This window comes from Dama dama, chromosome 11 (assembly GCF_033118175.1).
Source record: "Dama dama isolate Ldn47 chromosome 11, ASM3311817v1, whole genome shotgun sequence".
Classification (NCBI taxonomy): domain Eukaryota; kingdom Metazoa; phylum Chordata; class Mammalia; order Artiodactyla; family Cervidae; genus Dama; species Dama dama.
Genome location: NC_083691.1, coordinates 80,366,029 through 80,389,339, shown reverse-complemented (window position 1 = coordinate 80,389,339; position 23,311 = coordinate 80,366,029).

Genomic DNA, 23,311 nt, shown 5'->3' with positions numbered 1-23,311 from the left:
TGTGAAATATATCTAAATACATACAATATGCTTCTCCAAGAGTTAAGAATACCTGTTATATTCAGTTATGATTTGCCCTTATTTCTTTTTTTGCTGTTATTTCTATATTTAAGAGTATAAGACATCTTTAGTCTCCATTACTTCAAGTATAAAACTCATCTCCAGAGGCAGTTTTGGAAAAACTTGAGGTCCAAACTAGAGTTAATTTCAACAAACTGTACATATCTCACATGTGTATAATAGGGTGAAGATGGACACCAGTAGAAACTGAATCTTCTTTAAAGCACAGACTGAATAGAGAAGTTGGAGGCTTAGTGTCACAATTCAGTGAGTTTAAATACTGCAAAATAAAGTGATCCTGCAATTAAACACGAAGTGGAAAGGCATCCAAGTGTTCTTTTAATCCTTAAACTTCTCATTGAATATACTAACGTTAATATAAATCTAAGCACTGCACATACATAGGTATAGAATAGACTTTAGCAGAGAAAAAATTAAGGCAATTGGTTTTCATTTCCACATAAGTGGGAGATCTGAAAGGCTTGAGTCTACCAGCATTACTTTGTAATTTATTTTCTCAACACTTCTTTTTGCCCCCTCTTTTGGTCTTATTAATAATTGCACTTCATTGGTTTTGCTGATGCTATTATCTATTATTGGGCTTCCATGATAGCTCAGTTGGTAAAGAATCTGCCTGTAATGCAGGAGACCCCAGTTTGATTCCTGGGTCGGGATGATCTGCTGGAGAAGGGATAGGCTACCCACTCCAGTATTCTTGGGCTTCCCTTGTGGCTCATCTGTAAAAGAATCCGCCTGCAATGCAGGAGACCTGGGTTCGACCCCTGGGTTGGAAAGATCCCCTGGAAAAGGAAAAGGGTACCCACTCCAGTATTCTGGCCTGGAGAATTCCATGGACTGTAGAGCATCTATTACACAGCTATTATCTATGATTAGCTTCTTAGATATGAGTGGTGCAGATCTCTTCAACTAAAGCGAATGTCAAAACAAACAGACAAACAAACAAACAAACAAAAAACAACGAGAACCGAGAGGGGAGAGGGATTGCTAATTGGCAGCTTTATAGTAGAGAATGAAGATGCATAGCATGTGTGTGTGTGTGTGTCCGTGTATCTGTGGAGTTCTCCAGGCAAGAATATTGGAATAGGTAGCTATTCCCTTTCCCAGGGGATCTTTTCAACCCAGGGATTGAACCTGGGTCTCAATGTGGTCTCCCACATTGCAGGCAGATTCTTTACTCTCTGAGCTACTAGGGAAACCCTGTGAGTGAAGATGGTAAAATGTGCCTAAGGGTAATCAGACGTGACTGTTACAGAAACAGGAAAACTGAGCCAAATCAGGATTCCATGGGGGTGTGTTAACGAGTGAATGAGAACACAAGGAAACAAGAAAGATATAGCTTACTCCTGGATAGCTACAAAACAAAATAAAGATGAAAAAACATGAGTATGGTGGGTTACATTGGTATTTAACAATTAGGACTAATACCTTAATGTAACACTACATTTCCAGAGTATACAGTTTGAAAACTTCTTAGTAAATATATAAACTTAAAAATGAATAAAAACCAGGCATTTCCAAGAGAGGATTCCATGTGTTAAAGAAAATGTTGACACTACAGAACTTTAATGCCTTGTGTATGAGATCTGGTTACCTGCCTGTTGATGGGAACAAGCAATCCTTGTCGGTAAGTAGATACTGATAATATACATGGCCAATAAATACGCACTATAAATTACATACTGATGGGGACAAATAACTGTGTCAACAATTTTATATATATATATGTGTGTGTGTGTATCAAAATTTTATACATATAAATATATATATTCCACTTGGTCTATATGGGCAGCTAGTCAATGAGTGGAGTTAGATTAAATGAGTAAATATTAACTCAAATAATAAAACTGGGGAACTAATCAGCTCTAAATTTTAATTGCTATTTGTATCAGATGTTGGAGCCTAACATATGCAGAGAGTTTTTTCCTAGGTAATATTTTTGCTTTATCTTTATTTCTTTATCCATTTCTCTCATGACCGATTAAAAAGGCATCCTCTTGTGAGTGAGTAGTTGGAGCGAGGCAGTGGATGGAGACTGGAATGGATATTAGGAAGCTGGATTCACAGTCTTGGCATCATCAGGGATCAGTGAAGTCAATAACTAGTGACTAAAATTTGTGTCACATAAGATATCTTCTGTTTAAGAAATTGTAAACCTGATATATAGAGTTATCAAAACAAAATTATTAATTAGCTATAAAGCTGATTATAGAGACTTAATAAACTATTAAGGAATTTAGGTTATAATTTCAAAAGTCTACCCAGAATGCAGTAGTGTGTTTTTGGTATCATGTCCAATTTTAGTTGCTTTGTAGGAATTTATTTAACTGTGTGAACTTTCAGGGGAAAGAAATGTTGCTCAATAGAGGTCATATGTTGCAGATGTCATCTATTCAGTTTGCTGTTTAATAAGTTGACTGACTGTAAGTCGCCTGAGTTTGCATATTTGTCTTTATCATGCAGTCTCCTAGAATTCTAGCATATTAGATCAGCTGAAAGATGTATACAGTAAATTTTTAGGTTACATAATTATCTAAAAGAATTTCCCACACTTTGTGTTTGAAATTAGCTATGAAACTTAAAATTGTCTTTACACAAAATAAATGAAATAAAGATTTTCATAGCACTGGCTTAAAAACGGGCAGCTTTCAGAGAAAGGTAAGGTTTAGTTAATACATTTAAAAGATCTGACTGCAGGAGATTGTTCAGATCATTTATCCCAGCCTCCTCCCTGGTAGAGATAAAAATCACAATCTAGAATTATTGACCTGAAGGAGAAAAAAAAAAAAAAAAAACCTCATTTTTCAGCCTCAATTTTTCATTTGTAAAATGAGGATCAAAACAGCCCCTTCCTTAGAAGGTTACTGGGGTTACAACACAACTTGGGAACTTGAGAATCTTATGTCATGAGCAACCTAATACAGAATTTTCACAGACTGGTTTTCAGCTGTTTTGATTTCAACCAACAGGTTGTTTTTAATATTCCTAACCCTCCCCCAACACAGATACCAAAATGTAAAATTCCCTCACCTCTTCCAGAAAATTTGACAAGCCCTGACACCTTCTCTGCCTCAGAATTGGAAGAATCCATTTAACTTGGATGTTAATTGTTGATTTGAGAATTGAAAATCTACCTACATATCATAGAATAGTGCTTGGATCTGAACTGTAATTGAACATAATTTCTTTGAGGAAATTGTGCCAAACATCAAAAACTCCAACTTTATTTATTGCCAAGTCCCTGCACTTTCTTCTCAAAAGGCATTAATGTTATTCTCCTCAGCCCTCATTTCTGCTGTTGACATTTCTTGTTTAAATTCTAAGCCTACCAGGTCACCTTCAGAACTGTTCACCAGCAGAGACATTTTTCCCAAAGAAATGTATCCCATGGTGACTGCAAAATGCCACTATCCTCAAAGCCAGATTCTTTAAACAAAACAAAGCAAATTTTGTGATTTTCTTCTCTTACTGTGTCAGATGAAATTGGTCTCCAGACACCAAACTGTTTCTCCTCTTCTTTTCATCCTCTTTTTACTACATTGAACATATCACTAAATTCACTACCGTGAAAGATGGACAAGTGTCATGTATTTCCCAAGAGAATTTTCAAGCAGCCACAGAAAATTTAAGCAAAAGAGTATTTTCCTGATTCGTCATCTAGTTTTGAATTATGAATCAAATGTACACCCTGAGTGAATATGCCCTGCAACCCAACCAAACAGAAAATAATTTGACATGGGTGAGTTGGAGGGAAGGAGAGTTGGTGCTCTGTTATGGTCTTTGACTCAGAACAGGTGGTAAGTATAACCTGCTGAATGTTTCTAATCATTCCTTCTCTTTCTGCTTTTCTTTTCTTCCCCACCAGATACAGAGTAGATGAAAAGAGTTTTTCCAGTGAAGGACGTACATAAATGTCGAGCCTACAAAACCCTTCCCTTTCTTATGGATTCTGTATTCTTCATGTCTAGTTTCAGTCCCAGCCTCTGCTGAACCAGATGATTTTCACAGAGAGTGTTTAATACCTGTACATTTCATGCTTGACATGATGCATATGTTGGGCTAAGGCAGGGACTCTGTCTAGCATGATACACTTCCTTGAATACATAATTTTACTCTAAGACTTGAGGAGTAATAAGAAAATACAGCTGATAATGAAGTAAAGTAAAATACTGGTGGCTTTTTAAGACAAAATATCCTGATATTTTATGTTCATAGAGATCTGAAGAGTTAATACAAGGTATTGTCAAAAGTTAGGACTTTGATATCAGACATATCTTCCTCTGCTACTTAATAGTTATTTTATTTTGGACAAGTCACTAAGTCTCTTCAAGCTTCTTTTTTTTCACTCCTATGTGCAAGATGCAACAACAACAACAAAAAGAATTCGCACTTCTGAAAAGTTTTATTAGGATTAAATGAAATATAGTCTTGCCTATAATAAGCACATGATAAAATTTAATTAATGCTATCATTTTTCCTCAGACTTCTGTCCTTATGTTAAAAACTCCTCTTTGACCTTTAGATTGCTTTTTTTAGGTGAATAAGTTAAACTTTTCATTGGTTGACTTATTGAAAAATATAGCATTTAGGTCTAAGATTAAAAGAAACAGTGAGAATGTTAACCTGATCATCATTTTACCTGGGTCGGGGAGATCTCCTGGAGAAGGAAATGGCAACCCACTCCAGTATTCTCGTCTGGAAAACCCCATGGGCGGAGGAGCCTGATAGACCACAGCCCATGGGGTCACAAAGAGTCGGACACGACTGAGTGACTTCACCTTCACTAAATATAAAGTATCAGGAGAGTATGATAAAAACAAGCAAAAGAAAACAATACTCGACACCATGATTTAGAGATACTTTGTATGTGTCTTGCTAGAGAAACCTTACATTTATCAATATAACTTAATAATACTTTTTTGCATGGTTTGAACTTTTCAAAATTGTATATAAGGCAAGTATTCTTTAATCAAACTTTTATTTGAAATTTCCAGCTCTGGTACAAAGGAACCATTCCCATAGGGCAAGGTCCCAGGTGAAACAAAAACAAGAAAACAAAACCTAGGGCTCAGAGTCCCATAGGACTGTGCTGAAACCTAGCTCTCATCATTATACGAGTTATATAATGTAACCCTTGGACAACTTGCAAATGTTGTTCCTATTTTCTGATATTTGAAATGAAGTTTACCCCATCTGCCTCAAAAAGTGATTCAGGGCAATCTTATAGGCAAAGTGTCTGTATATATTTATTAAGCAATGTCTTTAGGAACACATACACTCGACCAAATGCTACTCAAGGTGCTGAGAACAAAATCTGCATAAGATAGATATGCTCCTACCCTGGGAACTTACTTCTGGTTGGTGATGGCCTACAAATTAGAAATGAGCATTGGAGGAGGGATGCAGGGATCCATGTGCTGTTTTATCACAGGGGCCATGGATCTCTGACATTAACCTTGAGTGAGGGGGATTTGAGCTGGGACCCAAGCCAGGAATCATGTTGTTTTGCCTCTCCAACTCGAAACAAGATATTGTGAAGGTCAGAGAGAAAGGAATGAATAAGTAAGCTACAAAATGAGTGTGTAGATGCTAAATGGGAAGAGAAGGGGACTGGGGAAAAGAGGATACCCCAGGCCAAGAAAAAAGCATTTATAAATGATCATGGGGCATATTTAAATAAGGAATAATAATAATGATGTACTTTCTTCTTAAAGGACTATCTCTTATTCATTATTTTCATCATCTTGACAGTTTCTTATAGTTTTTATACCTTCATTTTTGGATGAAGTACCTGAGGCACAGGCTTTGAACTCTCCGCTTTCTGAATTTTAACAGCAAATATAAACAAAACATTTTTAAAACATTTTTAATGGGGAGGAGCTTTGCCCTCTCTCTCTCTTCCTCTCCCCTCATCTCCCTCCTGCCCTCCCTCCCTACCCCCAAATTTTGCTCTCTTTTTCTCTTGTGTACATGTGTGTGAGAGTGGATGAAACACATCACCAAACTAGGCTATTGCCACCGTCATTACAAATCAGGGCAACTTACACTGGCACTTAGATAATTTTCAAATTACTTTCAGGTGCCTTATCATGTCTGAGCCAATAGTGTTAAGTGTCTCTAGCCCAGTCTAGGAGCCAACAACAAAGAAGAAGTAGATCCAGGACTAGAATCAAAATCTACACATGCTTTAGGAAGCAGCCATAGAAAGCTTTTAGTTGGTTATTTAATAAACCACACAAGCAAAGGCACAAAGTAACTTAAAGTGGGAAATCCTGTCCAGCAGACAGTGTTTCCTCATGTTCCAGGAGGAGATAACCTTCTCCCAAGAGCAGGCTATGGTATATGTGTGTGGTTCTAGTGGTGACCCAGACTGACTGTGGGCTGGAGATGGGCATAGACACAAAACCAGAGAACAATCTCAAAAGTACTATTTTACCACCAATTTAAATCATGCCTGGTTTAATACTATTATATTTTAGGTTGTTTCAAAAATCTAAACAAAATGCAATCTCTTGTACCTTGTTAATGTTTTCCAACCTGTTTATAGGAAACCTGTTTATTATTGGAAATGCCTGGAACTGTTGTTGATGGCTGATAAATTCTTAAATTAAGGGAACCATGAAGTCAAGGTCTATTAAAATATTTTAAGGAAACCCTTGTGCCTAAGAAATTTACATTCCAATGTGCTGATCACATTCCTTCTCTTAATGATGGAACTTTTCCACTCAGGGGTTCCCATAAGAACAGCACTGTAAAATTAATGTTTTTACTGGTAGGCAAGAAATTAGTTACTTCTTAAAGCCAATGAAATGTAAAATATATCAGTTGCTATCTGAAGATCATGGCATCCATTTTTCATTATCATTTCTATGGGAGGTAAAAAGGATAATTCAAAACTGAGGATATTAAAAGTGTATATCTTTGATTTTAGTGTTGACTTATATGAGCTGCTTATGTTTTGGAAATTAGTCCTTTGTTGGTTGTTTCATTTGCTATTATTTTCTCCCATTCTGAGGTTTGTCTTTTCACCTTGTGTAATTTCCTTTGCTGTGCAAAAGCTTTTAGGTTTAATTAGCTCCCACTTGTTTATTTTTGTTTTTATTTCCATTACTCTGGGAGGTGGGTCATAGAGGATCTTACTGTGATTTATGTCATAGAGTATTCTGCCTATGTTTTCCTCTAAGAGTTTTATATTTTCTGGTCTTACATTTAGGTTTTTAATCCATTTTGATTTTATCTTTGTATATGGTGTTAGGAAGTGTTATAATTTCATTCTTTTACATGTAGCTGTCCAGTTTTCCTAGCACCACTTATTGAAGGGGCTATCTTTGCCCCATTGTATAGTTTTGCCTCCTTTGTCAAAAATAAGATACCCATAGGTGCATGGGTTTGTCTCTGAGATTTCTATCTGGTTCCATTGATCTATATTTTCAGTACCATACTGTCTTGATGACTGCACCAGAAAAACAAACAACCCAATCAAAAAGTGGGAGAAAGGCCTTAACAGATATGTCTCCAAAGAAGACATACAAATGGCTAACAAGCACATGAAAAGATGCTCAATGTTGCTCATTATCAGAGAAATGCAAATCAAAATTACAGTGAGATACCACCTCACATTGGTCAGAATGGTCATCATCAAAAAGTCTACAAACAGTAAATGCTGGAGAGGGCGTGGAGAAGAGGGAACCCTCTTGCACTGTTGGGAATGTAAGTTGATACAGCCACTATGGAAGATGGTATGGAGATTCCTTAAAAAGTGAGGAATAAATACTGCCATATGACCCAACAATCCCACTACTGGGCATAGATAGTGAGGCAACCAAAATCGAAAAAGATGCACATACCCCATTGTTCATTGCAGCACTATTTACAATAGCTAGAACATGGAAGCAACCTAGATGTCCATCAACAGATGAGTGAATAAAGAAGCTGTGGTACATATACACGATGGAATATTACTCAGCCATAAAAACGTACGCGTTTGTGTCAGTTCTAACGAGGTGGATGAGCCTAGAAAGCCTATTATGCAGAGCAAAGTAAGTCAGAAAGAGGAAAACAAATATCATATACTAACGCATATGTATGGAATCTGGAAAGATGGTGCTGATGAAAATTATTTGCAAGGCAGCAATGGAGAAACAGATATAGAGAACAGACTTATGGGGACAGGGTGGGTGGGGAGAGGAAGGGGAGGGTAGGTTGTATGGACAGAATAACATGGAAACTTACACTGCCGTATGTAAAATAGATAGCCAATGGGAATTTGTTGTATGACTCAGGAAACTCAAACCAGGGCTCAGTAACAACCTAGAGGGGTGGCATGGGGAGGAAAATGGGAGGGAGGATTAAGAGGGAGGGGACATATGTATACCCATGGTTGATTCATGTTGATGTTTGGCAGAAACCAATACAGTTCTGCAAAGCAATGATCTTCAGTTAATAAATTTAAAATTTTAAAAACCATATATACTCGATTTTAAAGCAATTTGAATGAGAGTACCAAATCCAGGAATCCTGAATCAAATCATGAAAACTCAGTGTTAAGTTCTGGTTCTATAGAATATAACTTTATCCTATGTTTTTGTTGTTGTTTTCTGATATTTAAACTTAGGATAGAGTTATTTACTTTCTCATAGCACCATAAGAAGAAAAAGAAATTAGTGATCTTCCTTCCTTTCTCTTTCTCTTTTTATGTACTTGCTCACATTGTCTTTAGGGCTGTCTCAACAGTTAGGGGGACAGTTAAAACATTTCCTTAAACCACAGCTTCAGTCTTCTTCTTTATGCTTCAACGAGACCTTTAATTTTATGATGCTTTACAGTTGTAGAACATTTTAGCATGTATGATCTAAGATAATCCTCAAAGCAACATAAAAACAGCATGGGCAAATCTTGTTTGGTGGTGGTTGTTTTTGTGTTTTTTAATTGAAACACTGAGATTCTGACAGACCGGATTGTGACCATGGTCACAATCACCCAGCTAGAGAAATACAGAGGATCTAACTTGTAGTTTACTGCCTTGTCTACTACCATATGTTTCTTTCATCTTTATTAAACCTCTATCTAATATCTGAACCCTGTCTGTCATTCAAGACATTTTCCCAGTCCAATAAAAACTTTTAACTTTATTTTAAAATATTCTTTTGAAACATACAATCAGTCAAAAAGGGGTCTCCTGTCCCACACACATCCCTGCCTCTCTCAGATGATCACTTGTACCTGTGGTGTCTTCCTCCAATTCCCAGACCCAGCCAGTTTGCCCTTTTCCATCAAAGCTCAGCTCTTACCAGGACCCCCCTGGGGTCACAGGACCTTCATAAACACATCTCAGCACAGATTTCTCTTTCCTCTGAACTTCCATTTTGCCCTCTTTGTAGTGCCCTTTCTTCACTGAATAGATACTTTCTTTTAAATTTCTTGTGTAATGACTTGTGATGGTCTTTACTTGTGTGAAGTGAAGTTGTTCAGTTGTATCCAACTCTTTGCAACCCTATGGACAGTAGCCTACCAGGTTCCTCCATCCATGGGATTTTCCAGGCAAGAATACTGGAGTGGGTTGCCATTTCCTTCTCCAGGAGATCTTCCCAACCCAGGGATTGAACCCAGGGTCTCCCACGTTGTAGGCAGAACTTTTACTATCTGAGCCAACAGGGAAGTATTTATTTGTGGATGTGTGTCCAAACATAGTTAACTTCCTCACCCTAAATATTGTACCTTTCTTTAATGAAAAGAATGTGTTAGGCCATTCTTTTTAACATGGTGATTTTCCCATGGTATCTGATTCTCAATATATCTGAAGAGTGAATGGAAATGTCAACAAAATAGGCAAATAAAACTCAAAAGCAAGATTTGTTGTAGATAACTTAATTCCATTCTGGCAAATCAACTGATATTCCTGATTTACTAGCACATTATGTAGTAGTTAGGTTAAAATATGCAATTGTTTTGATTCATAGGTACTTTGGAGAAATCTGTTTAATATATTTCATAGTAGATGCTTTTAATAGGTATTGAGATACCTCAGTATCATTACCAAGAATTTCTTTCATAAAAATTACCTGCTAATCATTAATCATTGTGGTAGACAAAATAATATTCTTCCACCAAAAGATGTTCACATGCTAATCGTCATACTTAGTGAATATAAAAGGGCCCTTGATGATCCATTTTAATTAAGGATCTTCAAATTGGGAAACTATCCTGGATTATTCAAGTGATCCCAATGAAATCACACATTTTATAAGAAGTAGACAAATTAAGTCAAAATAAGAAAAAGGAGATGATCATGAAACTGGAGGTTGGCATAATGTGCTTTGAAGTAAAGGAAGGGACCACTAGCAAAGTAATGCAGGTGACTTTCAAAAACTAGAAAAGGCAAGGAAAGATTGTCCCCTAAAGCCTCCAGAAGGAATGTAGCTATTCTAACACCTTGATTTTAGAATCCTGAACTCTAGACTTGTAAGAGAATAACTGCCTTATCTAAACTGCTGTGTTTGTAGTAATTTGTTACAGGAGTAATAGAAAGCCAATATAAACTTAATGAAGGTATTCCCTTTAAAGATAAATTAAAACTTAAATTATTTACATATAATTTTTTTTTCTCCATAGTATTGAGTTTTTATTGTGTGGGTCACTGAGATTGAGACCTTGATGTTCTGAGCATGAGGTAACCTCTGCAAAATATGAATAACATACAAAGACTTAATATTTCAGTTGTTCCTTTATGTACAAAAACATATGGAAATTAAAAGATTTAGAAATGTTAAGATTAAATTCAGCATCAGTGAGTAACGCTCATAACTAAATTGTAATTTGGGTTCACTTGGTTCACATTTATGCTATCAGTTTAGTGATACACAAGGTAGTTCTCCTTGTTACTAATTAAATATACAGTGATTAGGTGCTCATGGACTTAGGGGCAACTATGTTTGTTATTTTCCATTGGTTTCTTTCCCCAGAGCTATTATTATTATATGAGTTCTGTTAGAACTGATAAGAAAATGCCTAATTAATGACTCACCTTCCATTTTCCTTGTGTGATTTCATGGTTATCAAATTTGCTCAGGGAATAGACATAGTGATAAAATCCCAAACCAAACAAAATAAACTAAATACAATCATTAATGGGGTGAAAAATGTATTGTTATAATTTAAGCAAGCTCTGCTGTCTTCCCAAAGAAAACTAATCTGTGGTCAGCTTGCCCGCTAAGAGCTCAGCTCCCTCAGTTGGATTAGATAAAGTTTTACTTTTAAAGAAGGATATTTGGACTAATTTGGGGATATAATTCAACCAAAAAAAGGAAGGGAATGGTAGACGTGAATATATGGACATGATATAGATAAATATTGTTGATAGATGGTTAAGATCATAAAGCAAACTATGGAACAGCAGCTCCTTATCTTCTTAGTTTCGAGACTCCTTTACATGAAAGACATTGATGCATGAGACAGTGCTAAGGGCTGGTGCACTGGTATGACCCAGAGGCTTGGGACGGGGAGGGAGGTGGTAGGGGGGTTCAGGATAGGGACACATGTACACCCATGGCTGATTCATATCAATGTATGGCAAAAACCACTACAATATTGTAAAGTAATTAGCCTCCGACTAAAATAAATAAATTTAAAAATTAAAAAAAGAAAAAACAAAGATATTTTGTTTATGTGAAATATCTCTATTCATAGTTATTGGAAATTAAAAAACAGATCCATATTTGATATATGTATTAAACCATTAAAAATGCAATAGATTAGCCATTGTATATTTATAACATATTCCATAAAAATAATTTTAATTTTCAAAAAATTTAGTGAGAATAGTGGCATTGTTTTTGCATCTTGCATATCTCTTTAATGTCTTGCTTATTAGAGGGCAGCTGCAGTCTCATACCTGCTGCTGCCTTTTGGCCTCAAAAACTTCTCTTTTCATTTGTGAAAAAATGAGAATAAAGAAAGAAAATAAGGTCTTAGTATTCTGATGAAAAGTTGTAACACATGAACTCTGCAAAAGGATCCAGGAGATATCTAGAGATCCCTGAACCATATATTGAGAACTGCAGGCTGTGTGTGTCTGCATATTTCTTTCTTTCTTTATCTATATAACTATGCTTACTAGAAAAAGTTTTGAAAGAATGCTGAGTTTTAAAAATACTACCTTTACTACTATTACAGTTTAATTACACAATTATTCATAGTTAATATTCTCAATATTTACTCTGTTTCATACATTGGGATAAATACTTTAAACTATTACATTGCTTAATCTTCACAAAAACCCTAGGAAGCACATAATCTCATTCAAGGTAAGGAAACATATTTGACAGGTAAGGAAACAAACAAGAATAAGTACTTTGCCAACTGGTGAATCTAGGATTTTACTCTGGCATATCCCACTCTGGAACCCATGTTATTTATCTCACTCAACATGGAACCCATGCTGTAATTATAAAATCTAAGAGAAATAGCTAACAGGGCATTAAGGTATGTGTGAGTGTTTCTTCATATTTGTGAGTTTGTCTGTTTATAAATATAAGCTCTTAAAGAGGAGGAAAATGTTAAATAGTTGATGCTATTCCAAATTGTAAGCAAGTCTACTTTCATGATTTTGTAATAGGTTGTTTTCCTTTCTGTTGATATGGACAAATTTTCTCATTTAACCATAGGTAGAAAAGCTTTATATTTTAAGAATATAATAAAATGAGACACACATTTATTTATTTTTTGAAGAGTTTTTAAACTCTTAGAATACCAATGAATACCTTTTCTCATGAGTCATTGTGAAATAAGTTACTTGAGTCTTTCTTTCCAATGTGAGTACTTACTTGGGCATATTCATTATATTTCTTATTTTTTACATTTTTTCGAAGCAGCTGACCAAATTAGTAATCAGATTTTCAATCCTTTAGATTATGTTGTTTGAGAATTCGACTCTACCCATATAAACTATCAAATATGGATGGCAGTGATTTGATTTTTGCAATTAATGTTAAAAAATAAATTTGACTTTAAATTGGTTCTAAATTTAGAGTCTAAATCAACAGTTCATGTATCACCAGTAAGTGATAAATATCAGATGATATGTGCATTTTTCTGGGTAATAGATGCATAAATTTGATCAATTTGACAAAGAAATCAGTGACTCCCAAAGTTGTAAACCACTTCCTTAATCAAAGTTCTATGCATCATGAAAAATAATGTAACTAAATTACTTTTAATAGTATACTTTTACCTTACTTTATGGCAGTATCAGAGCTAAAATATTTGCTTGAAGTAAAAAAATACTTTTCAGAATATTTACATACGTTTATAATAGTTATTTGGAGAAGGAAATGGCAACTCACTCCTGTATTCTTGTCTGGAAAATCCCATGGACGGAGGAGCCTGGCAGGCTGCAGTTCACGGAGTCGCAAAGAGTTGGACATAACTGAGCAGGCATAGTAGTAAACCTCTCCACAAAAAAAAAACCTCTTTACCATAAATTATTTTTATAAAAAATGGAAAATTCCAGTGAAAATTAAAGGAGAATAATTTAAACAACTAATTAAAAGGACACTTTGCATTGATAGCTAAAAATATATGAATATTTGAGATACATTTCTAGTTTAATTTGAAATAAGTTGTATTTGCCCCCATATAATGAAATTCTGAGCTGTTGCAGAGAATCAATATTCTGTAATTCTTTGCTTTGACTAGGATCCATCATGAATACAATTATTTTTAAAGGTTGCTATAGATCCTTTCACTCTGTTGCTAGAAGGAATTATTTTATTTTGATAAATTATCTAATATAATTTTGAAAGAAAATGCTCTGTTAAGATGTTTATAGACACATTACTGTCCTTTAAAAACATTCCCCTTAGTCAAACCTACAAGGTGAAGTTGGAGATAAACAACTGTTTTATGATTCATTTTAACCTTTGGAATAATTAGCATAACAATTGCCCATTTTTTTAAAAGACTGCTTGGGAAAAGATAATGGAAAATATAGAAACCAACAACTTCAGCTTCATTTTAATCAATATCTCCCACATTTATTCCCATCACTTACTTTCACCTTTGTTACTCAGAGACAGGAATATACAATAATAATTTCCCCTCAGTTTCCATGAATTCTTTGCCATCCTCCCCAGCTGATGGCAGTATCAATACTTAATCATGCTCCAAATTGTGGATAGTGAAATGGATGAGGAACTGGTGAATTTGGCTTGATGAGTTACAAATATAATATTGATTTGTAAATAACCTAGAGTTACACAAGATTTATATGTTTTCATCCAGGTAACTTTCTTGTTTCAAGTTACTATCTAGATGTTCCACTCAATCATATAATTTCAGGGCCTATGTCAGGAAAGTCAGGAAAGATAGTCAGTCATTTCAGTTTGGAAATTTTCACTGAAAAAGTTACAGCAATAAAAAATTCAAAGCAATCAGGTTACAAACATTGTATTCTCATTTCCTTGTTTTCTGTGAAAGCTTCCTTGTCAAATTGTTAAATAATTATTATGCTAATAACCCAGATCTCAATTATTATTGAACTGCTTTTCATCATTAAACATTATACAAATGGTATTTCATGAATCTTCACATTTAAAGAATATGTTGAATGATGGACATTTATGTTTGGACCTGAACTCCTTCCACACTTGGAAGGTGTTGTCATCAGAATGATGACCATCTATTATTCTTCCTTACAGTTACATTTTTTTCAAGAATATCACTAATACATATATCTGCAGATGGTTTTATCTTTCAATCCAAAAGAGAGCTGTATTAGGTTTCGTATGCCACAAATAGAACCTGAACTTGTACTAGTTTTGAAGAAAAGATCTTAATTCAGATGACTTTGAAGTCTGGGGATAGAGTTGGCACCAAAGACTCTGGGGCCTTAAACGATGCCATTGGGGGTTGTTCTCTTTCAGACCATTGTTTCCCTGTTTGTGTGTTGGCCATTTTCTCTCCTGTCACCAAGATGAGGAATGAGGAGCGTGCAGGTTAATAGATGCAGGTTTACAAAACTCTGTGTTTGTCAAATCAAAAGGAAGAGAGAACCTCTTTACTCCAGAGTCTCTATATAAAGCATTGTGATAAGCATTCAGTGGTCTTATGGCATTTCTGGAAGCTTCTTATAGCCTGCGAGATAATGTGACTGGCGGCCCATCAAATCCATGTAGTCTGTAAAGGCCATGCTGGTCTGGCATATGAAATGGATTCTAATACAGACACCTTGGAATGAGAAAATGTGCCTTGCTCACAGGAAAGCCCCATTTTGATCAGGCTTTCTTGCGGCTTCTTAGACATTAGCAATGTAGTCTTTCCCAGACACTCTTCTTCCTCGATTTGTATAAAGCCAATTGTGAGTTTGATATTGAAAAGCCTTTTCTAATTGGCTCTCCACACAGTCTGTACTTTCATTATAAACTTTCTCTTCCTTCAAGTGCTTTCCCTACATATACTCAGAAACAAACAAAAACAAAAGCAAAATGCAAACAAAAAATAAATAAACATCCTTCTTTTTTTCTAAGTTACTCTAAGGACTGTTTGAAAAGTTAAAAGGGATGGATTCCACAGGCTATTCTCTAAATTATACATGAACATTGGGGTAGAAATCTGGAAATGATACTCTCATTTGGGCAAAAATCTTTCTGAAGAGGGTCAGCTACTATTCTGTATGTGGTATAATGGAGAGTTTAGTAATTGTGTTATATATCTGTTTCCAGGATTAGCAGAATAGAAGCTATTTGATACAGGTACAGACAATATAGAAATATTTGCCCTGTTTTCCTATTATTAATTAGTAAGCACACATACACACACACACATATATATGTATATGAATATAACAGAAGTTGGTAATAGATTTATGTATAATTCTCACCATATAGAAATATATGTATTAGAGTTCTGCAACAGAACCACTAGAATGTACAAGGAATTGGCCCACACAATTATGGAGGTTGGCCAGTCCCAACCTGTACAGGGCAAGTTGGCAAGCTGGAGCCCCAGGAGATCCAGTAATATAGTTCCAGTTCAAAGGACAGCAAGCTGAAGACATAGGAAGAACTGATACTTCAGCTTGAGTCCAAAGGCAGGAAAAAGTTGATGTTCCAGTTTGAAGGCCATCAGGCAGAAAGAATTCTCTTATTTTGGGGAAGGTCATCATTTTGGTTATATTCAGGCCTCCAGTTGATTGGATGAGACCCACTCACGGAGGCCAATCTGCTTTACTCAGTCTATCTATTTAAATATTCATCTCATCCAAAATTGCTCTTACAGAAACACCCAGAATAATATTTGACCAAATATCTGGACACCTCACAGACCAGCTGAATTGACACATAAAATTAACTGTCACAATATACATGCTCAGGGTCTCTAATTTCTTTTCTGTGAAGTGCAAATGATTTCTCATCTTCAACATTCTGAGTTTTCCAAATAGAGTTTGCCAGAAATTTTGTAAAAGTAATGCTAAAAAGTATTAAATAGTTTCTGAGAAATCAATGACTTAAGAACATTCCAAAGGATGATCTGTTGCAAAATTCACTGTATTCATAAATTGAGAAACTTCAGCCAGAAAGCTAATAAATTTTCTATTTACTTAAACAGAAACTAGTTGTCCTTGTAATGCATGTCGTTTAACAGACTCTTAGTCTTATAAACATGAAATGCTAACCTACATCCTTGAGATCCATTTGCCACTCAGACACTTGATACCTTGGGTCCTGTGTTCCTCACAACTCAATATAACTTCTTTCCTCTTTAATAATAAAAATACAAAATTCAGGATCATGAGAGAAACAGAGGACTATACACAGACTCTCTGAGAAGTGTAGCCCTTCTAAACAGAGATGCTTGCTTGCTTCTTATTTCCCACATCATCATGTAGCTCAGATGCAGAATCTCCCTTATATCAGTGTGCATATGTGTGTGTGTACGTGCAAATGCCTGTGTTGTAACTCATCATCACACTCTGCACAGTGTATGGGAAAGAATTCTCACCTTGGAGTCTTCCAGTGAAGCTACTTAGAAAATTAGGCATAAGGCATTACTGTTCAATGCAATGCCATTTATTCATTCATTTATACTGGTAGTTAATTTTATTGAAATATAGTTAATTTACAACACTGTGTTAGTTTCAAGTGCACAGCAAAATGATTCAGCCACACACATTTTTGTATGTATAATTATTCTTTTTAAAATTCTTTTCTGTTATATGTCATTACAAGATATGGTTCCCTAAGCTTATAGGAGATCCTTGTTTTATATATAGATATAGATATTTTGTAGTGTGTATCTTTTAATCGCAAACTCCTAATTTATTTCCCCCATCCCATGCTATCCCCTTACAATGCCTTTTAAAAAGCGAATAATTTCATATATTACTCTTACCTCTCAAGTAAACTTTAATAAGGAATAAAGGAAGGCTTTAAAATTGTTTCACTTGAAGATAAATAAGAATAGTTTCTTTCATTCTGCAGCTAGTGAGCCTCTTATGATTTTGCATTTCTCTTAAATGATGTATCCAAGTTATTGCTTTGCTGCAATGCACTACAATTTAAAGAATTATATTTCATTGATATTCACCAGTTTTTATTCAAAAATAATGTATGAACTTTAATTGTATAGTGTCACTTTACTATACTGTTATGGAGGATTTTCCAGAGACAAGTTTTCATTCCTAAATAAAACATGTTTTTTTTTTTAATTCATGGTTCTGGTGTGCATACCAGATGTTAAATATTTTTTCAAGGGATTTGAGTTCTCTTTTTGCTTATCTCCCAAAATAATAGTTTTACATATAATGTTTTGTACTTGTAAAATGTTTCATCTGTATGAATTCTCACAAATTATGAGCTATCAGAAATGAAGGATTCTAGCACAGGAAACTATATTCAATATCCTGTGATAAACCATAATGGAAAAGAATATGAAAAAATGTGTGTGTATGTATATATATATTATGTATATATAACTGAATCACTTTGCTGTACAGTAGAAATTAGCCCAACATTGTAAATCAACCATAATTGAATAAAATTTTTAAAAGGAAATGTATTCAAAAGATGTGACTTCTAGAAGACAAAAATGCATGAGTCAGAACACAGATAAAGTTTACACAGGACTCCTCAGAGCTGCCTAAACATCAGTGGACAGACATGCAGCTTCCTCTCATAAATATTAACAATGAATGCTATCATTTCATAATCCATATCTTTAATTGAATAACCTTGTGAATGATTTGCCCTCACTTTTGTTGCTTCAAGCTGAATATACACTATTCTTCAAGTTCTATATCCCAAAACATATTACTGAATTAAAGGTCAGGCTGGCTTGAGTTGTGTGAGCTGCTAATCTGCGTGCCACTTCATAGTTATCATGTAAAGTTATGTAATGGAAATTGACTGACTTTTCAGAAACAGATTCATGGGGCAATTGTAACAAGAAGGGAAGGTTTAAATATTTGTCATAGAAAGAGGATTAGAAATGACTTGGACAAATGTGTCTTTTAACTGAAATGAAGAGGGAGTTAATTAATCAGAAACTCAGGTGACAATCTGGCTGTGGGCTGCTTTTGTAGCACATTTCCTGTTACTGTGAGTTAAGACACTAAGGTGGACTTCTGAATTGTGGTCACAAAGGGTGGTAAGTCAGACTGGGGTTTCCTGGCATAGGGCACTACTTTAAAAGTACTTGGTCTCTGGTCTATTTGCTTTCATTTATTATGAGAAAACCAGAGCCACTAGCTTATCGTAGTCCTTGAGCCTTGGACGTTGCCTTGGAAGTTTTGTCTGCTGATGGTCAGCCTTGGTGTAGTTACACAGCCTGGTCTGGGGTCTCTTTGATGTGATGTGCACCTTGTCAGCTGATGTAAATGAAGGGTAGGTGGGGAGTTAAGCATAAGCTACATTTTGCTCTAGGTTGAACCCAGCAATATCTCCTTAATAAGGAGTCATGACACTTTTTAAGGTAGAGAAAGCTTGACAAAGGTGCTTTGCAGCTAGCCTTGCTATTCCTGAACCTCAATCTTATTTCTACTACGTCTGCTTCCCCCTTGTCTCTGATGCTACCTGTCTTCAAGGACAGATGTCTGGCTTTCTAAACCCTGAATATGTATAAATGATCACATATCTTTTCTCAGTCAAGTTGGATTATATTTAGAAAAATTCTTCTTCCAGAATAGCAGGTTTTTCTTCCCCCTCTGATCTCGGAATGGTCAGCTTTAGTGGAAGCATTCTCTCTAGCAGCACTTCCTTAAGGCTGTGAGTAGCCAACACAATCTAGCCTGCTGAAAATTTCCTGCCAAATACCTTAATCTTGTAGTTTTGAGGCATATACTTTGCTAATCAGGGAATAATAAACTACCATTTGAGAAAAATAATTAATAGTAAAGATTGTTAGCTTATTAATGCAATCTGTTCACTTGTTTCTTCCTAATTCAACCCATTTCACATTTTGGACCTGTTAAATGTAACACTCCTCTTTCTTGAGTCAAATTCTGTTACCAGATAAGACGTTTTAATTTATACTTCAAAAGGACTCATCACGACTCTTTAAAATAATGACAGGAATTAGTTTTTTCATTAACTTAAAACTGCAAGTTTCAAGGTAATTATTTGACCACAGTCCTGAACTCTATTTCCTCTTACAGGTTGGCTGAAGAGTGTATTATTTACCTGTATAAAGAATATAAAGATAGAAATTGGGGGTGAGGCACAGTCAGGAAGATGATCCCAGTTCAGTTGGTCTAATTCTCTGCTCTCCTCTCTGGGCCTCCCTCATGATAGCAAAATGGCTGCCGTTCCAGGCTTCACACTCATATTGTATCCCACATTGCTGAAAGAGAGAGAGAGACAGAGGGAGAAGGAGAGAGAGAGAATCTGCTTCCTAGAGTGGAAACAACAATGGAATGGCTCATGTTACATACTCACCTCTCAATATATTGATCTCCCTTAACTTGGGTAGGGTAGCATTGCTCCTTTCCTTCAACTTCCCTGGAATGGCATGGATCAGTGGCATGACACAACAGATATTTGTGTCAGCCTGCAGATATCTACTTCATTTGTGGAGACCAAAAGACAGTGATTAGTGTAATGAGTGGCTGCACATTATGTTATATGAGGACTCGGTGAATATTAAGGAGATGAGAATCTAAAGACTGAAGTAAAGACTCTGTCCATGGCTTACAAATATCATCTATGAAAACTGAACAGGTCATTTGATTGGATATAAGCAAAGAAGGCTGAGTGCCAAAGAACTGATGCTTTTGAACTGTGGTGTTGGAGAAGACTCTTGAGAGTCCCTTGAACAGCAAAGAGATCCAACATGTCAATCCTAAAGGAAATCAGTCCTGAATATTCATGGAAGGACTGATGCTGAAGCTGAAACTCCAATACTTTGGCCATGTGATCCGAAGAACCAACTCATTGGAAAAGACCCTGATGCTGGGAAAGATTGAAGGTGGGAGGAGAAGGGGACAACAGAGGATGAGATGGTTGGATGGCATCACCGACACCATGGCCATGAGTTTGAGTAGGCTTCGGGAGTTGGTGATGGACAGGGAAGCCTGGCCTGCTGCAGTCCATGGGTCAGACATGACTGAGCACCTGAACTGAACTGAATTGAAGCACAATATGGGATAAATATAGGATGAAGTTACAATAAAAGTTAACAATCTTAGGCTTCATAAAGTACTTATTGGAGACAAAAAATGTACTAACTTTACTTTTAATTTAGGCTGTGTAGATGCAACTTCGAATGCAATTTTTAGGTGTGAGTGTCACAGTTTTAAAGTGACATGTTAGGGGTTGTGAAGGTGGTCATGTGGATTTTAAAAATATCATCTAAGTATGATGGCCAGAAAGTAATTTTTTAGCATTTGCTACATAAGCTTATTCATGGTCATCCAGTTTCTCTGAGTAAGTGTAGGCTTCAGATATACACATATACCGTATGTATATATATCTATATCTATATGATTTTGTTGTATATTTATATAATTTTATTTTAATTTGGTTGTGAAAATAAATGTTTGAAAGGAAATGTATGAAAATTTTTCATTGTAGAAATTCTAATAATATTAAACTATATTAAGCATATTAAGTGCTCTTTGAATAACTGTCCCAACATTAATCACTTTTTTCTCCCAGAAATAACCCCCCTTTTCCTATTTTGACATATGTCCTTCCCTCAATGATTTATTGTTGTTTAGTCACTCAGTCACGTCTGACTCTTTGTGACCCCGTGGACTATAGCCCACCAGCTCCTTTATCCATGGGATTTCCCAAGCAAGAATGCTGGAGTGGATTGCCACTTCCTTTTCCAGAGGATCTTTCTGACTCAGGAATTGAACCCATGTCTCCTGCATTAGCAGGTGTGTTCTTTACCACTGAGCTCAGGGAAGCTCAGTGATTTCTTTGTTTTGCCAAAAATTTACACGATTGCTTCAATATTTAAATACATATTTTTGTCAACATTATTTTTGAAATTTAGTGACTTGATTTAACACAAGTAGATTTAACCCATCTTTTAAAATAATATAGAAGAGTCAGATTACATCAATAATATACATTGTTTCTCATTCTCAATGACTATTCATAGAGTATTTATAATTTTCACTTATTCAAATCAACTTATTATTATTATAAAATCACTCTCAAAGTTGGCAGACCAATTTTGTTTCATACCAGCAATGAATGAGAGTTACTATTTACTCACTCATATTAACATGTTTGTTGCAAGTTTTGTGTATGTAAATTTAATTAATTACATTTAATGGTGCTTTTTATAGTGAAATTGAGCATCTATTATCGGCCGTTTGAATTTCTTCCCCATGTATTCAAAACCTTTGCTTGTTTCTCAGATTGATTGTTTAAAATTACTCTTACTTGATTTCTATAAGTTATTTATACTTGCTGGCTGCTAATCCTTTGTATTAAATAGTTTACATGTATTAAAATAATTTTATCAAAATTATGGCTTTTCCTTTATATTCCTTCATGAAATTTTGTGTGTGTGTGTGAAGATGTGATTTATCTTGAAAAGAGAAAGTGAAAGTGTTGCTCAGTTGTCTATTGACTCTTTGCAACCCCATGAACTGTAGTCCTCCAGGCTCCTCTATCCATGGAATTCTCCAGGTAAGAACACTGGAGTGGGTAGCCATTCCCTTCTCCAGGGAGTCCTCCCAAACCAGGGGTCGAACCCAGATCTCCCACACTGCAGGCAGATTGTTTCCTGTCTGAACCACTTACTGAATTACAGTTTACCAATCTTTTCCCTGATGGGTTTGTCTCTTGCTCCTATGTGATATACTCCAGCCGGCAGTGTGTGTGTGTGTGTGTGTGTGTGTGTAAATGTGTGTTTTCTTTCTTATTACAACACCCAGGGCCATGATTATATCAAATGCATTTCTTTTTCATATTACTGTTAACATTTTCTGGTGCCCCCTTCATAAATGGATTTTCTGAAAATAATTATAACATTTAATAATATTAAAACTTAAAGCGTCTACAGGCAGAAAATAGAGGCTAACTAGTTACCTGATAAGATTTTCCCTGATATATTCTTGGTTGTCAAGAAAAGAGATTGAAGTATCTGACTTTGCTTTCTATAACCACGTAAAGTCTAATATAGGAGATGCTTCACAGTTGGCACTTAATCTTTTGGCAACTCATCAGGGGTGAAGAAAATGATCCATACGTTCTACTGACAGAAGACTATTCAAACAGCAGGAAAAGTTAGGCAGGAAGGAATGAATGAGGAAACTGATGATACTTAGGCTTGAGAAAATAGAAGCCTTGAAGGGCATTGAGGCATGATAGTTACCTTAAAGTAATTGAAGTGCTGTCTTGTGGAAGATGGATAAGACTCTGCCTGTGTATCCTTAGCAACATAAAGAATGAATCAATGGGTAGGGTTGGTGTTCCAATACATGTAAGAAAACAACGTAAGAAACTTCACAGCTTACAATCTGAATGAACATGAGTGGCTTTAAAAGCATTATCAGAAATGTTGACTCAAAGGCTAGATGACCTTTTCCTCTGGAGGATTATAGACTTTAGATGAAGAGTTGTGTTATTATTTTCTACTTTAGGATTACAGAAAAATAAAACAGTTAGTGTTAAGAAATTAAATGGGCTACCTAGAGAAGTAAAGAACTCATATTTTAGATAAGAAAAACAAATGACTAAAAGTGCAATAGAGAATGCTCCTTTAGCTTGGAGAATATTTTTGATAAATA